Here is a 16,354-nt window from a genome sequence, read left to right as displayed (position 1 = left end):
GGACAGAGCACTTCCCAGCAGGTGAGGATGCTGGCAATCTGGGGCAGGTGCCATTTGTGTCTTCCAGCATGTCCAGAGATAGCAGGTATTTCTTTGTACTGCACTTTCCTTATTTATACACATGAATGGAAAGGCTATCTCCTGATTATTCAATTAATGGAAGTCATTAATCCTTTCAGGACCTCAATCCCTCTGGCCAAAGAAAAAACTTCGTCTGCTCCTGCTAAGCTGCACGTGCCTCGCCCTTGCTGGTTAGCACATTATCATAGCTGAACACAGCCACTGCTGCCCAACCTGGAAGGGTCTCTCCCTTGTTTGCTGCCCAGTACAAGTGCCTTCCTGCTGGGGTGATAGCACATTGTCCTCGAACAGAGAGAAAGAACTCAGAGGGTTTATCTTATCTCGTCTTGAGATGATATGATGCTTCTCAGGGTGGAACTGTACCTTTTAAGTGCTCTGGGTGTCCTCCGGACATCTGTTGTCTCTATCTACACCACAACTTGTAGATAATTTATAAGAGACATCACTGTGAGGGGGCAACATGGAGGGGAAGCAGTAATTCTGGTGGAGACCGAGCAGAAGTGGATGGAGCATTGTCCTACTCTGATAATTAGGCTTAAATGACTCTTGAGTTGATCCCCTGGTAAGCACTGATTATCACAGTGCCCATGTCATCCATTCATGCCTCTGGCTCTTAATACAACATATTTCCCAGAAGTGAATCCTTTCTCCCTAGCCTAATAAAACTGGCCGCCATAGATTGGGGATGGGGTAGAGCAGAAAAATCCTACCAAGAAGAACTTGTGCCAGAGATTCCATTCAGGGTTTCTGGAATCATAGACACTAAAGATCAAAGAGATTCTTTAAAGACTCTCTAAATCCTATGGATTAAAAAAGAAGAAAAAATCATCAGTGGAGTCTCTCCCCTGCCCAAACAAAACCACTACTGGAATTGCAATATATAAAGTAAAATCTCAAAACCAAGCTGGTTTGGTTGCTGGGGGAGTTGGGAGTTGGAAGGGCCTTAATCCCAGACTATTAGTTATACTTCACCCCTCATTAAATCATTGAGTTTGGGGGAAATCCAGGAATCCTGGGTTCTATGGAGCTTAGCATGAAAAAATTTCGTTTACAGGAAAGATAAGGAAACTAAGCCCTAAAGTTAAGAGCCCAGTATCCCAGTACGAGCCAGTAACAGAGCAAGTTCAGAACTCAGGGCTCTCAGCTGAATGGTTTTTCTGTTCCTCCAAGAGTAGAGCTGTGATTGACATAGGCTAGAAAACAAAGTCAAAGGAGAAACATACTAAAATTCAGAGGAGTTACTAAGAAATAGTTTAGGCATAAGCATTATAGCAGAAGAAAGTTCCAGTGATAGTAATGAGAGTGGTGTTTCTTCAAGTGTGTTCTGTAGATCTTCTGCATAAGCATGCCCTGGGTTTCTGGGGAAAGTTGTTAAAAGTGTAGATTTCTGATCCTCATTCCAGACCCGAAGAATTGGACTCTCTAGGGGTGGGCCCGGGAGACTACCTTTTTAAAAAAGCTTCCCCAGTTGATTCTTATACTTGAACAATCCATCCAACAACAGCCTTCATGGCAAGGTGGGAGAGTGTAGCACAGAACAGGGAATATCAACTATATGCCTTCTCTTGTAGCTGCTGCTGCTTGGTTTTTTGTTTGGTTTGGTTTTTTTTGCTGAGGAAGATTAGCCCTGAGCTAACATCTGTGCCAATCTTCCTCTATTTTATATGTGGGTTGCTGCCACAGCATGGCTGACGAGTGGTGTAGGTCCATGCCTGGGGTCCAAACCTGCGAATTTGGGCCACCCAAAGCAAAGAACACCAAACCTAACCATTTGGCCATGGGGCTGGCCCCTGCTGCTTGGCTTTTGACTTTGGAAAGTACCTTTGATAATATCGGAGAGAGGCAGAGTGGCCCCAAATTTCAGAGGTATTTTCCTGTTTTTACAGTTGCTTTAGTTGGATGAGCTTCCATAAATGTTTCTGCTCTTTCTTTGACAGTGTCCTCTAAGAGATGGTTATCTAACCTTCAGTCGAATAGGCCCCTCTGGGTGAAGAAAGGTCAGTGTAGAAGGCAGCATTTTCCTGGTCCTGCTGTCACTGCTTCTTACTTCTATGGCCTGGCTGGTTCACCCTCTTTGTTGCAATGAGTCAGTCTGGCACAGAAGGAAATCAAATGAGAGGGACATTTCAGTCTAGGGGTTCAGGGTGAAAGATGTTTTCCTATTTCAAATTTGTATTTAAATCACATATGGAAGCAGCCCTAAAAGACCACTATTAGCAACTGAGAACACTGTAACCACCATCCTGCAACGGTTCCGTGACTTCATTCTAGGCTGGCAGCCCCACTCTGACTTCTCCCCAGTGGGCTCCAGGAGTAGGAAAGGAAAAAGGGAGATGGAAAGAAATGGAACAGCACCTGTTGTCATCAAGGTTGAGGAGAGTGCATGTAAGGCAACAAAAATTTGCCTCAAAGGCTCAGAAAATGGCAGTTGGGAAAGGCACCAAGGTTCAGAATCCAGAATAATATAGAACTGTTCTGAATCATGCCCACAATGCTGGAATTATTGGAAGAATCAAGAGACTCCATTTTAATGTAACGATTTCTAGTTCTGGCTTCATGAATCTTCTGCTACCATTTACATCAGGATTATATTGCTGGAAAAAAAATAGTAAAATGTAATCTTCTCTAATTTTTTTAAATTTAATGTCGGTTTTCACGTCTCATGTTTGCCTTCGACCAAACATTGAATCATATATCTGCCTGAGTTGGAGCTTACCCACTTTGTGGGGTGACCTGTGTCAATTTCTCATAGCATCATTTCCCCAAGTGTGAAATACATTATTTTGAATGACACATGGACAATTTTTAATAGTTGAGTTCTTATTTTAATGTATACTGGAAAATATATAATTAGCAAATCAAACTCCTGATTTCATGGGAGCATTTGCTTAGGAAAAGGTTAATGTAGAAAAAATTAAAGAAATATAAATAGTTAATAATAATATGGTGAGAGGTATGCCGTTCATGTTTCCGTGTGCAAGTTGCTCAGCTGCACTAATACTGTTGGTGTCTTTCTCCTCCTCTCATTTCTGTGGGAGAAGGAGGGAGTAATCTGAATTTGGGGAAAGGAACTATGCATGCTCACTTAGCCCCTTCCTCTGTGTTGGAGAGTGTTCCCTGCCTGGCAGAAAGGGGACTAGCCCTGGGGACAGGTGTGTGAGAAGGGGTGGGGGAGGAGGCCTGCAGTTACCCAGGTGGGCCAGTGCTAGGTGAGTGACTATGTCTGACTGAGGAGTGAGATATTGGCAAACCCAGCTGGCCACAGTTCTGAAGCCATATTCACCAATCAACATTATCAGTGACAAAATTGGTATTTTCAACTCTACGTGTCTAACTCCCAGGAAAATCTCTCAAGTTGTTCCAAACTCAGGCTCCCTGAAGCTTCCGCAACATGTGCAGCTATGAAAGGAATCTCAGAAATACGGAAGTGTAAATTCCTTGAAGACAACGAACACGGATTCAGCTGATATCTGTATCTCTAATCTACCAGTGTGTTCCAGTTATTATGACTGGGTAACAAATTATCCCAAAATGTAGTGGTATAAAGCAATTATTTGTTATGCTTATGATTATGAGGGTCATGAATTCAAACAAGGCACAGAGGGGATGGCTTTTCTTTGCTCTATGATACTTGGAATCATCTGAAAGCTCATTCACTCACACAGCTGGCAGTGTATGTGGGCTGTTGGCTGGGGGCCTCAATTCCTCTTTGCAAGGGCCTCTCCATGTGATCTCTCTGCTTGGGCTGGTTTGGGCTTCCTTGAAGCATGGTGGCTGGGTTCCAAGAGTGAGCGTGTTGACAGGGAGAGAGAGAGAGAGAAAAGGCAGAAAATAGTGGTCTATCTTTGGAAATCACTGAATACCATTTCTGCTACATTCTCCTCATTGAGGCAATCACAGACCTCACCTAGGTTTGGAGAGGGGAAGTAGGAATATGTTCTGGAAGAGCCTGTGGGTCCAGAAATATTGCTATAGCCATTTTGGAAAATACAATCTGCCACACAGAGTAGCAGCATATAAGAGAAATTGTCTTCCTCTTAATAAATTTGTATAATTGCTGTTGTAAGAACATGCTACAACTAGGCCATTGCTTATGATATTGTGGGTTTATATTGCCATTCTTTTGTCAGTCTACTCTGAGTTGTTAATCAGCTCTGAAGAAGGTCCATCCTTCAGTACAGAAATGAGAAAGTGGTAGGGGTGAGCACCAAGGTGGATGACTAGCACAAAAAAAGAGAGAATAAGGCATTCAGGACATTGCTGTTGTGTGGTAGAGAATATGATGGCACTTGTTCCAAGGAGACAGGCTGGAACATAGAAAAAGAATTCAGAGGAGGTGTCTGTGAAATTGTCCCAGTACTAGAGTGAAGTTATTATAGGATCTGGATCTCCATATTGAAAATTTTTATTTATAATTTTTTATAATGTATTTTTTGCCAATATTTTATTATGAAAAACTAGCCTAAAAGAATTCAGCCTGTTTATAATTAATTGAGTTCAATATTCATTAAATCTCTTTTGAGGTCAAATTTAAAATTTATTTATTTTAAGATGAGCTAACTCCTTTTAGTATTGACACGACACCATGCTCAAGAGATTCAAGGAGAGATTTAAGGAGAGTAGCTTCATCCTTGCTTAGGCCAAAGTGTTGAAGAGGGAGAAGCATTTCCTGGGATCAGGCTTGGTGGTGGCAGCAAGAACTGGAATGAAAGTGTCTCAATGGAAGGGTGGGACGTGGGGACACAGAATGAGACTGCTTGGCCAGGTGGCCTGCCCTCCCTGGAGATGCTACTTTTGTAATAAGTCCAAATAAGCTCTCACCAGCCTGCAACTGACATCTTAGATCATTACATTTCTATTAAATATCCTCATGATGAAGCTTCCAGACCCCACCAGCATGATTTTGCACCCTAGTCCTTGCAAAGCAACCCCCAGGTATTTTTGAGACTGTGCAGGATGCTGTCTCATGTGTGTGCACCAACTCCCCTTTGTGCTTGCTTGCTGGCCTAATGCTGCTGCCAATGATTCTTGGAGATGACTGTCCTTGGACCTATCACTGCAACCCCAACTCTGGCCTCAGGGAGAGGACACCATGGCTCTTTTGAGAGTCCATCCCAAACCTTCCCTTTATCCCTCATAGCCCCGCAAAGACTTAGTTGAAATGGGCAAGACATCTCTGAGGGTGTGGGTATGATGAAATGAACTATATATAGTACAGAGCCTCATAGTCCTGCGAGATGTGGCTTCTCTGAGACCCCAGCCTCAGAACTACTCTGAGGTCCCTTAAAGGGCTGCAACTTGCCTCGACCTGGAGGGAACAGCCCTGCACCCCTACAAAAACGCTTGGACTTGTTCCACATTTTACACTCCTCTGCTGGGGAAGGGGAAGGGATTTTTTGCTCCCTTCTAGTCTGTGGCCTCTTCTTTCCCTCAGCCAGATTCTGCCTCTTCCTGGAATGACTGAGAGGAAATGAACACTCCCTTCAGAGAAAGCCTGCCCCACCCCGTCCCCTGCTCCCTACCTCCGGATGTGATCTAGCCCCTCTGGCCCCAGCAGGACACTCACCACAGAAAACAGTCCAACAGTGATACCTTGCCAAAGTTTGGCTTATTCAGACTTGAACAACACTGAGAGAGGAATGCCCACAGAATTGCTCCAAACCAGTCCAGTTCCTCTCCGCTGTAGGGGAGGAAAACAATTTCTCTACCCTCTAGGTCATTCTGGCTGGCCTAAGAGTTACATTGACATGAGACAGAATAACAGGAAAAAAACAAAGTTTAACCAAGCGTATACATGGGAGAAACCCAGGAAAACGGAATAATTTGCCAGAATGGCTGAAGCCACCACCTTAAATACCATCTTTAGCTAAAGACAAAGGAGGATATTGGGGGTAGTGGTTTGGGACTTCAGAGGGGAGGAAGGCAATTTACATGGTGATGGAAGTTCAAATACTTATTAAACAAGTGTTTGCTGGGCCATCTATAGACAATATCACCCAAAAGACAGAACTTTGATAAAAATGGGCTTTCAGGGCCGGCCCGGTGGCACAGCGGCTGGGTTCCTATGTTCTGCTTTGGTGGCCCGGGGTTCACCAGTTCAGATCCCAGGTGAGGACATGGCACTGCTTGGCAAGCCATGCTGTGGTAGGCATTCTACATATTAAAAAAAAAGTAGAGGAAGATGGGCACAGATGTCGGCTCAGGGCTAGTCTTCCTCAAAAAAAAAAAAAGGGGGGGGGCCTTGCTGGTGTCTTTCTATCACAACTATTTTACATTATACTATAGTTATCTTATGGTATTAGCTCCTTCCTGAAACAGGCCTACTATCTTAAAATTTTTTAGGCAGTATGGAGGAAGGTCAAAATGTTCTTCCTGAGTCTTCCGAGCCTTTTGTTCTTAAAAATAATCAAGCAAAAGAGACATATTTTGAGGTGGTCAGTTCTGATCCCCCACACACCATGGCTTCTACAGAGTGAGGTGACCATGAGGCTGTCTTGTCTCTCCTGTAGGTTTCTGCAACTAGTCTCCTGTGGGCCCCAGCTTGACCATACACACAGTCCATACAGAGAAAAGATTCCTTTATTCCAAAGTAACAACATTTGCAGAGACATAAATCCAACTCATATGATCACCCAGAGCATTAAACTTATTTATCTCAACATCCGTATCAAGATAAGTGATGGCATCACAGTTTCCCCAAAAGAAAGGGGTGGGGGCTCCTTAGTTCCTTGATTTATATTTATGGTATTACAGGACTGTCCAAAAATAGTTTCCAAGAACAGAGTTACTCTTTCCCAAAAGTAAATTCAGAAAGTGTTTGTGACTTTAAAACATATTTTTTCCCAATTTTTTATTGTCATTAAATTTTCTAAAAATACTAGGGCATCCTATAACACTATTCATCTCCTACCTGACAAAATTTGAAGGCTTCAATGTTTAACACATGTTTATAGGAAGTACTTAACTACTGTGTTTGTTGATGATGATGTACATTTTGAACCCCTGATAAATTCCTTTTGCCTCCCAGGAACCAAGAGTGACTATTTTATAAGCTGTTATAATGCAGGATGCAGGTTTTCAAAAGGAGGCAAGGCAAAGTGCATGTCTCAGCCCCACAGATCAGGCTCCCCTGATCACTGGATGGCATTGTCCTCTATCCTTACGCTATCTATCTGTACTCTTTTGTTTATGATTTGGACGTTTTTTGAAGTAGAAACCCAGATGTTCTCGGCAGATTCTTGCCCTGGGGTCCAGTGAAGTGCAAATCTATGAATCTGAACCCAGCTTGAAGAAAATCCCTTCTGACTCAGTTCACATTTGGTTCACAGCAGCCAGGATCTTATCCAACATTAGAAGCTATATTATTTTATTTTTCTGTGAATCAAATTAATTCTAACTCCTGGTCAATATCCTATAAGGCTGGTGGGAAATTCAATTTTAGTTCTTTTTGGAGGCAGTTCCTTCTCCCTTCCCGGATTATACAAGAATTCAAGAAGTTTATGTGATGCCGAGAAATAAATACCTCTAGGCTTCAGTTCATCTTGGTTGTCACTGATAAGCTCATTGCTTAGATCTGTATGGTCCCTGGAAAGATCTTGCTTTGTGCCAAGGCTGGAGGCACTAGTTGCCAGAGTCCAGCCTTCCTAGGTGCACCATAAATCTACTCTTTTTGAAAATACTTCCAGAGAATGGGACACAGGTCCTACTAAAAAAAACTACGTCCTCTTCCATTCAGCTACCATATACAAAGGCTTCTAAGTGCTTGCCTCCCCACCCTACCCAACCCCTGAATACCCACCATAATCTCCTCAATCAGTTTCGGCTGTTGGGAGTTGGGGGGGAAGAGGCCAGGAGGAGAGGTTGTCTTGAAGCCACTTCTTTAGCCCCTGAGGCAACGGAACTCAAAGGCAGACTACTCTCTTGGATTGAGGCAGGGAAAATACAATTAGAAAAAATCTCAGTGGCTGGTCTTCTTTCTGATTTCTCTAAAGTAGCAAAAACAAGATGCAAATTAATATTAAAAAAAAAATTGTCTTGCTACAACTTAATACTACAAGAATTAGCTGCGGCCCACTGAACGCGGCTCTGTCTTAGGGGTTGTTTAGTGCCTCAGGAGTCTGTTATCTAGCAGCAGATCAAACACAAATTCCTGTAAGAGCAGAATGTGGGAACTGCTACAAGGAAGTGAAAATGAAATTCTATGGAAGCCCAAATATGGAGAGATTCCCTTCCACTGCGGAAACTTCTGAAAGAATTGATATTTGAGCTGGGCCTTGGAGAGGAGCTGCTCTTTCTCCCAGAAGGCGGGTACTGGGGCAGAGGGCATTTTAGGCAGGAGAGGGGAGAACAAAAACAGTGAGATAAGACAGTGTCATTTGGCCAAAGCACAGAGTGGCATAAGATCTGAATGGAAAACCTGGCTCTGTTGGGGTGGGGGATGGAATTAGAGTGTGGGGTGGGCAGGTGTGGTCACAGCAGGAGCTGGAATGTGATTCTAACAGACTTAATGCAGTCATATAGATTTAGGAATGAACATAAGGAGATGGATTTGAGCAATTCACAATGGCAATGCAAGGACTCCCAACTCCTCAACCTTATCTTAGATAGACTGGGAAAGGGTGATGGATGGCGTTGTTGCGGATCTGCCACCTCCTAGTAAGTCCTGAAGGGAAATGCCTGACCCCAGCCTCTCAGTGACTTTTGTCTGTTCTTTTTAGAATATGAGGTTTTTCGATACCTTTTGTTTCAGCCTTAGGATTTAGTTAACCCTGGGACAATAGAAAGAGCCCATTTGTCTCCTGTTACACAGAGCTGTAGTTCTGGTGGAAGAATTTTGACATGGGTTAGGATTGATGGAGGATATTTAGATATTGGAGAATACCCATGAGTCTATCTGTAAAGTCCTCTGTCTTTGGAGTGATGGGGCATTCTGTTAGGTTTCATCAGTAAGAGAAAGAAAAAAACAACCAGCCTTGAATTGTTTTAATTAGTATTATCAGGGGTAAAAAGGTGATGGTCACTTAGTTGTTCTGATTTTTCATTCATTCCTTTACTCATTCATTCAACAGAAATCTATTGAGCTCCTATGTAGTGGAAATCTGTTGATTTTTATCTCCCTGGCGTCTAGTCTCTCCTTTCCCCTTTCTTCTCATAACAGAATTCCAATTTTCCTTGATGACCCCTCCCACCCTAACCTATTTGATTTGGTGGAACTGGTTCCACCGTTGACTCCAGAGGCAAACATGTGACTCAGGCCAGAGCAGAGATCATACCCTACTGGCCATAGTGAATGGGTCAGGGGTGGGATGGAATGCAATCAGAGCCCATATAACTAAATTCCTTAATTCTTGTGGAAAGACTGTGAAGAAATAACCCCTTATTCTGCCAAAATTGAAATTGAAGTTGTAAGCCTCAAGATATTGGGGGTCGTCTTAACACCACAAGGTTAGACTTGAGAGTCAAGAAATGAGGAGAACAAGATAGAGTCCTAAAAAGCTGTTTGAACCCCTCAATCCACCCTTGCCTGAGTGTCCTCTGGACTTTACAGCCTATTTTGTTCAAGTCAGTTTGGGTCACATTTCATCACTTGCAATTGAGCAAGTCCTAAGTGAAACAACCTGGAATACTGGTCTGGTGCCATGGGGGGTATATCTATGAACATAGTCCCAAAGTTTATATCCTGTGCCCTGTCAAATAACTAGGAATGAAGCACAGCCCAGTTGCAACCTTTGCTATGACATAATTAATTGCATACACTTGGGAAAAATAAGACTCTTCACTGTCCTGTCCAGCCTGAATACCTCATGAGTGTTTTTGTTTAAACTATGAAGTCAGGAACTAGTTGACAAATTTCAGACAGGAAAGCCATAGAGTCATCACTGCGTTGGCCACATTGTTGACTTTCTGTCCCTGCTTAATAGTTTTTCTCTTTTGCCAAAGGTTCAATGTGTCCTGGGCAGAACCAACATCTATTTTGATTTTTCCATTACCTAGCTCTGTGTCCTTGGGTAAAATATTTCATGGACATGTGCCTAAATGTCCTCATCTCTGAAATGGAGCGTAGAGAAATAATAACCTGTCTCACTTTAAAGGATTTCTCTGAAGTGACAATAACATATATCTATATATGCAAAAGTGATTAAAAAATTTAGAAGTCCAATAAAAATGAAAGGATAAAAAAATATATTTAAACAGTCCAGGCACACTTTGTCTTTATTTTGAATTGGCTGAATAGCCTTAGATATAGCGGTATGCTGGCAAATGTTTAATAAAGGCTCTCTGGGGGAAGAGAACTACACTGATTTGTAGCATTGATAGATTTCCACAGTGTAAATACTCCCACTATGGCCAGCTCTAACCTAGCAATCAGCTTGAAAAATTCCTGAACATCAGCTCCCATGGGGCAATATGAACCTACACCAGCACAACATTGCTCAGGTATGTTGGTTAACCTTAACCTCACCTGCCTCAGTTTCTTCATTTATCAAAAGACTTGTTTGGCTAAATGCTCACTCAAGTACATTTCATCTTCACAATTCCATGATATCATTATTTTATATTTATTAGTTAGATGAATCCTACATAAACTTGTATAATCATACAGCTTTCACCAAAAGGTGCATCACAGTGATCTGCGATGACAGAAAATGGCAATTTTTCTTCTTGCTATGACACGCCTAGGAGGGCTCTTGGCATTGAAGGCTAATGGATCTTCAGTTACATTAGATTACTTTCTAGTTCTATAATATTTCTACTCCTCATGTGCAAGGAATTTTTCTGGTTGTACTTTTTACGTAAAAACTATACATGTCACAAAAGTATTTGGATATATAGATAGAAATATTTTAAGCAGATGACTATTTCCTCGAACCTGTACAAGGATGTTCCTCAGGTTACTGATTTAGGCTTAAATCAGTGCTCAAAACCATATTCAGTAGATCTCAGTCTGTCACAGTTTCTTTATGTCTCTTTGTGAATTACTCGAAAAATAAACAAAATGCCCCTCATTAAGCAAACTGTGAGGCATGTTTTCAAATTGCACATAAAGCTATCACATTTTCTCCAACCATTCAAAAAGCACAGCGATAAAAGCAAACATCAGGAATGCATCAGCCTACCTGCTGAGCAGACACAGAAGTCTAAACTGACCACAATTAGATCTTTAGTTTTCTCATGAACACGTGGGCTTTCCCTGGTCTTTCTTGCTTGTGATAGTAACCTCTGTGAGTGTCAAGCTTCTCACAGCACTGGAGGCTTCACACAAACACACTTGACTGATGAACGGAGTGGAAGGGGCTGAATGGAAGAGTGATGACATCAGGTTCTGTACTGATGAACTGTTCTGCACTGAAGGGTACTCTTCTGCTGTTATCTCATTTCCTGGGGCTGAGCTACCTTGGTTGCTTTATAATAAAGAAATGTGTCAACTGATATTTGTGAAATGACATTATATACATGGTTACTCACTGCAGAATTGTTTGTAGTTGTTATAGGTTGAAAGTCACGTCAACGTCCATCAATGGAGGACTGGTGAAGTAACCTACAGTATGCTCACACCGCGGAATATCACGCGGCCAGCAGGACAAAAGAATAAATGAACCACTTGTATTCTGAAGTGGAAAGATCTCCTTATAATTGCACAACATGAGCTTTAGAATGCTACCCTCTGTATAAACACTGGGGTAAACAAATGAGGAAACAAGAGAGTGGTCACATAGGTTACCTCCAGAGAGGGCAACTGAGAGCCTGGGACGGGACTGGAAAGGATACTTCCCACCATATGCCTTTCATATCATTCGTGTTTTCTATGACAGTACGTCTTACCTATTCCAACACGGACAGAGACACACACACACACACACACACTCCCCTTCACCCCCTACATACACTTTTCTTTTAGAAATAACTTTTTTGTTGTGGGAAAATATACATAACATAATATTTATCATTTTAACCATTCATAAGCGTACAATTCAGTGGCATCAAATACATTCACAATGCCGTGTATCCATCACCACTATCTACACTTCAATCATTTTTATCATTCTCAACAGAAACTCTGTACTCATTAAACAGTAACTCCCATTCTTCCTCCCCCTGAGCCGCTGGTAACATCTAGTCTACTTTCTATCATTATGAACTGGCCTATTCTAGGTACTTCACATAGGTGGAATCATACAATATTTGTCCTTCTGTGTTTGGCTTATTTCACTACCCACATACACTTTTTTTTTTAAGATATTATTTTTTTCTTTTTCTTTCCAAAGCCCCCCCAGTACATAGTTGTATATTTTTAGTTGTGGGTTCTGCTAGTTGTGGTATGTGTGATGCTGCCTCAGCATGGCTTAGATGAGTGGTGCCATGTCCGTGCCCAGGATTCGAACCTGCGAAACCCTGGGCCGCCGAAGCAGAGCACACGAACTTAACCACTCAGCCGTGGGGCAGCCTCATTCCACACACACTTTTTAACGAAAACATTCATCAACTGGATAAATAAAGTAGTGAAAGTCTGAAATGTCTTTCATGTCTTTACAGACAGAGAGAACAGATCTTGTGAAACGCGTGTGGACGTGCCTAGACAAGGTAGCACCAGCCTCTGGTGTTTCCTAGAAAACTCATTGTAACTTTTAAAAGGTTAACTGGTAGCCCAGCTTGCTAGTGCCCGCCTATCGCAGAAAATGAAGTGAAACAGCCATAACTCCCCACATGCCACGGCTCATGTTGACTGAAATAGAGTCTAGGTGATATTAGTGAAGGCGTTTATTCAATAATCAGTGTGGGGAGTTTGAACCCTGGGAAACAGTTCAGCAGAGCGCTCTGATGGAACTGCTCCGGGGTGCGTGACTTTAAGCGCAGCTTATATCTCCTTCACATAACAGTGTACGTGCAGGGAAGAGGAAAAGAAAACAAACTTACGACTAGATTTTCAAAAAAGAGATGGAATACATCTGGGCTTTTCTCCAGATTATACATTGAGGGAAACATAAACAAGAACTCCTTGGCTATACATCAAACAAATTCAGAGATGCTGACGTTATCTACGCGTGGAGGGAGGCAAGGACCAGGGTTGTTAATTATTCTCTCAATCTCTAAGAAATGCAGCTGAGACATGTGAGACTGAGGTACCCTTTTATCTTTTCCTGTTATGGATCTGTCCCGCTGGCATCTTCCATCATGATGTATAGGGTTGCAAGGTCACTTTGACACAGGCTGGAGATGGCCTGCATGGCTGCCTCGTAGTACAGTGTGCATTTTATTGTACTGACTTAAAGCCTATGCAGCTTGTTTCCTAGTTTCACCTCTTAGAGCAGAAAGAGGGGTTCCAAAAATCTGTCCAAACTCACATAGGGCAGAATTCTTTAATGGGGGCCCCTAGGGACCTTCAGATGGTCCAGGAATCTTTTCTGAAATTGTATGCAAATTTCTTGTGTGCTAGCCTTTCTGCAGAGAAGTTCTTTAGCATTCAGAGATTTTTCAAAGTGGTCTGTGAGTTGGGAAATAAAGGCTAAGCACATTTGCAAAGTGGGGAAATTAATGCTGTTCTCCCCCGTGAAACACACATAAAAGCCCTTCATTCGTCAGTGTTTGTCTAAGTACGTGATTAACAAACCCACACCAAAAGATAAGCCCTGACACAGGCCTTATGAAAGAAGTTGTGGTTTAAAAAAATGATCCTTAGACTTTCCATACTTGATAAAAATAACACGGCAGGACTGATTTGGTGGCACATAGAAAAGACCATAGCATCAGGGTACATTAACACAAAATTATTATGTAAGGAGATTGAGGGTTTTTTCCATTCATTTCATAAGGGTTTATTGAGCACCTCCTATGTATCAGGTATGGTTTCATGCTCAGGATACAGCAGTGAATGAAACAATGTCTCTTTCCTTATGGGGCTTGGATCCTATTGGTAGGATTTAGATGATAAAGGAGAGGAAAAAGAAATGACACTTTTCAGAGAACTGTAAGTGCTTCCGTGAAACTGAATAGAGAGTGCCTGGAGATTTTGCTTTTAGACAGATGGTTTGGGAATTCCTTTCTAGGGAGATGGCCTTTGAGCTGACATCCGAAGGGCAAGAAGAGCCAGCCATGTAAAGCACTTGGACAGAGGCATTTCAGGCTGAGGGAACAGCAAGTGTAGAAGCTCGAACCGTAGGTGAGATGGGAGGTACCAAGTCGTAAGACGGTGTGTGGGCCTACCGCCAGCCCTGCCTCTCGCTTTCTCCTCATACGTGGGGTTTATTCATCTCTTCTTCTAGACTTAGGTCCTTCTCTCTTCTTTTATCTCCCATTCATCCTTTAGCAACAAGCATGATTCCAGCCCTCAATGTTCCTTCTCCCTCCTACATAATCCATTTGAGCCCTTGATGGCTTGACCGCCTTGCCATGTGTGTAAACACCTCATCGACCCAAGGGTATGTTGAGCTTCTTGAGAAGCATGTCTGCTCCCTTGTGAACACTGTCATGGGTGGTGGAGAACAGGGCCAATCACTGAGGTCAGGGTGGGCAGGACAGCCAGAGCGGCTGCGTAGGCCGAGCCTCACATTCACAAGGATCCTCAAACTTAGATTTTGCCGTTACTTGTCACACATAGGGTATTACTCATTTGTGTGTTAAAAGTGCTACTAAACATTTAAATATACTATACTTTAAAAGAAATATAACAGGAAGCACAAAAATTGGAAGGGGCCCAGGTTTCTTCTACCCTGAAAGGCCTGAGTATAAAGAGAATGACTTTATATGGGATCAGATCCTAGCTCTGTAAAATCCTGGCTGGGTAACTTTTGGGAAGTTCCTAAACCATGCTTAATAAGAGAAGTATTGCGTCCCGGGATGGATTTTAAGAGCCTTACACATACCTGATTTAAAAGAGATTTGGAACTTTTGAGTAGACAAGATTTAGAATTTTGGACTTTCAGTTGACATTGTGATGGGATGAGACTTTGGGGATCTTGGGATGGAGTGAATCTACCTTGCATGTGGGATGGACATGGCTCTTTGGGGGGCAAAAGGGCAGACTGTGGCAGGGAGAATAACACCCAAAGACATTCACACCCTAATCCTCAGAACCTAGGAACATATTACTTTACAGGGCAAAGGAGACTTTACAGACATGACTGAGGGTATAATCCAGAGACAGAGATGTTATCTCATCATGAGAGTCCCTCAAAGTAGAAAAGGGAGAGAGTAGGATAGAATGCTGAGATGTAGGACTAAACCTGCCATTGCAAGCTTAGAAGATGGAGGAAGGGGCTCCTGAGCCAAAGAATGCTGGCAGTCCCCAGAAGCTGGAAAAAACCCCCAAGAAAACAGATCCTACCTAGAACCTACAGAAGGGAATGCAGCCGTGCTGACATCGTGATTTTAGTGCTGTGAAAACGTCAGACTTCTGAGCCACAGAGCTGAGGGAAATAAATTTGTGCTGCTTTAAGCAACCATGTTTGTAGTAATGTACTACGGCACCAGTAGAAAAACTTTACAGTATTAATTCCTAGGAAGTCTTATGGAATTAAGTTTGTTAGTACAGCTAAACAACTTACAATACATAGTGTGTAGTAAGCACTCAATAAATGTTAACATCCTTCTCAAAATGAGAGGAAGCTAAAATGTAAATAATTCTATGAGATAGTGTAAAGAACATAATCAATGACCTATTTAGAAACTATCTTCAAAGGACTTTACTTTCTAAATTTCCAGAGATGATAAACTCCAAGGTTATGACAGATATTCCTAAGAAAATTGGCTCAAGTAGGGGCAGCAAACTCAAATGCATGTGGGCTGTGCAGGAAAACAGAAATAAGGGAAACAGGCAGGTTGGGACCGCTGTAGATTGGAGGGGTGGCCCCATCTAAGGGCAGATCCTAGCCTAGCCAACGGATGTCAATGAAAATGCAAGGCAGGTCCAATGTTGCCAGATACTTCAAATTTTCAAGAAGCTGGAACTCTATACCTTCTATGAAATCTCCAGATTTTAAATCTTGAAAACCAATTCACATTGAACGCATACAGACCCACATATAATTTCCAGGCAAACTTCATTCAGTCTATGAGCTGCATTAGGGCCAGAGGCCCTCAGGTTGGTATCTGTGGCCAATTAGTGAACACATGTAAAGCCTAAAAAGGTAAGCTGCTTTTGAATGCCTTTTTTGGCCCTCTCACATTCTTATATCATAAAAGCATCTTTTGTAGTACTTGTGGCAGTCTACTTAAATCTAAGGAACCAAGAATTATATGAAACTCTCATCATGTGAAAGAGAAAGCCAACTTCCAA

At 42.3% G+C, this 16,354-nt stretch overlaps 1 long non-coding RNA gene across 1 annotated transcript; it reads right to left on the bottom strand.

Moving 5' to 3' along the window:
* Positions 1-1,959: 1,959 nt before the first annotated feature.
* Positions 1,960-11,310, bottom strand: LOC124241506 (uncharacterized). The gene is made up of 3 exons (XR_006889232.1): positions 11,199-11,310; positions 7,880-8,066; positions 1,960-2,173 (listed from the first exon to the last, which is right to left on the bottom strand). It is a non-coding gene; the product is annotated as an uncharacterized LOC124241506 (long non-coding RNA).
* Between the last annotated feature and the right edge of the window lie 5,044 nt (positions 11,311-16,354).

Source organism: Equus quagga, chromosome 7 (assembly GCF_021613505.1).
Source record: "Equus quagga isolate Etosha38 chromosome 7, UCLA_HA_Equagga_1.0, whole genome shotgun sequence".
In the NCBI taxonomy this organism is placed as follows: Eukaryota; Metazoa; Chordata; class Mammalia; order Perissodactyla; family Equidae; genus Equus; species Equus quagga.
This window is presented reverse-complemented; position numbering and strand designations above follow the sequence as displayed.